Source organism: Arachis ipaensis, chromosome B8, assembly GCF_059453495.1.
Source record: "Arachis ipaensis isolate K30076 ecotype BB chromosome B8, ASM5945349v1, whole genome shotgun sequence".
NCBI lineage: Eukaryota > Viridiplantae > Streptophyta > Magnoliopsida > Fabales > Fabaceae > Arachis > Arachis ipaensis.
Window position 1 is genome coordinate 59,359,483 of NC_142443.1, and position 1,619 is coordinate 59,361,101.

Consider the following 1,619-nt stretch of genomic DNA (forward strand, 5'->3'; position numbering starts at 1 on the left):
CATTCAGTTCATTGGTGAGCAAGGGAGGTTCATCTTCCCAAGTCTCATTACCAAATAATTTGGCATTCAGCTTCATGATTGTACCAAGGTACTTAGCAACTTGCTCTTCAGTAATGTCTTCATTCTCTTCAGAAGAAGAATACTCATCAGAGCTCATGAAGGGCAGAAGGAGGTTCAAATAAATCTCTATGGTCTCTAGAGGAGCCTCAGATTCCTTTGGTTCCTCAAAGGGATACTCCTTATTGATCACTGGACGTCCCAGGAGGTCTTCCTCACTGGGATTCACGTTCTCCTCCTCCCTTGTAGGTTCGGCCATGATGGTCAAATCAATGGCCTTGCATTCTCTCTTTGGATTTTCTTCTGTATTACTTGGGAGAGTACTAGGAGGAGTTTCGTTGACCCTTTTACTCAGCTGGCCCACTTGTGCCTCCAAATTTCTAATGGAGGACCTTGTTTCATTCATGAAACTTAAAGTGGCCTTAGATAGATCAGAGACTATGTTTGCTAAGCTAGAAGGATTCTTCTCAGAATTCTCTATCTGTTGCTGAATGGATGATGGAAAAGGTTTGCTATTGCTAAACCTGTTTCTTCCACCATTATTAAATCCTTGTTGAGGCTTTTGTTGATCCTTCCATGAAAAATTTGGATGATTTCTCCATGAGGGATTATAGGTGTTTCCATAGGGTTCACCCATGTAATTCACCTCTGCTATTGCAGGGTTCTCAGGATCATAAGCTTCTTCTTCAGAAGATGCCTCTATAGTACTGTTGGATGATTCCTTCAATCCATTCAGACTCTGAGAAATCATATTGACTTGCTGAGTTAATATTTTGTTCTGAGCCAATATGGCATTCAGAGTATCAATTTCAAGAACTCCCTTCCTCTGAGGCATCTCATTACTTACAGGATTCCTTTCAGAAGTGTACATGAACTGGTTGTTTGCAACCATGTCAATAAGTTCCCGAGCTTCTGCAGGCGTTTTCTTTAGGTGAATGGATCCACCTGTAGAATGGTCCAATGACATCTTTGATAACTCAGAAAGACCATCATAGAATATATCCAGGATGGTCCATTCTGAAAGCATGTCAGAAGGACACTTTTTGGTCAGTTGCTTGTATCTCTCCCAAGCTTCATAGAGGGATTCACCTTCTTTCTGTTTGAAGGTTTGAACATCCACTCTAAGCTTGCTAAGCTTTTGAGGAGGAAAGAATTTGGCTAAGAAAGTCGTGACCAGCTTATCCCAAGAGTTCAGGCTATCTTTAGGTTGAGAGTCCAACCATATTCTAGCTCTGTCTCTTATAGCAAACGAGAAAAGCATAAGCCTGTAGACCTCGGGATCAACCCCATTGGTCTTAACAGTATCACAGATCTGCAAGAATTTAGTTAAGAACTAAAAAGGATCTTCTGATGGAAGTCCATGAAACTTGCAGTTCTGTTGCATCAGAGAAACTAATTGAGGTTTAAGCTCAAAATTGTTTGCTCCAATGGCAGGGATTGAGATGCTTCTTCCATGTAAATTGGAATTTGGTGCAGTAAAGTCACCAAGCATCTTCCTTGCATTGTTATTATTTTCGGCCATGTCTCCTTCTTTTTCGAAAATTTTCTGTCAGATTTTCTCC

At 40.9% G+C, this 1,619-nt stretch overlaps 1 non-coding gene across 1 annotated transcript; it reads left to right on the forward strand.

Moving 5' to 3' along the window:
* The first annotated feature begins 1,078 nt into the window (after positions 1 to 1,078).
* Positions 1,079 to 1,186, forward strand: LOC148548255 (small nucleolar RNA R71). The gene has a single exon (XR_015897148.1). It is a non-coding gene; the product is annotated as a small nucleolar RNA R71 (small nucleolar RNA).
* Positions 1,187 to 1,619: the final 433 nt, after the last annotated feature.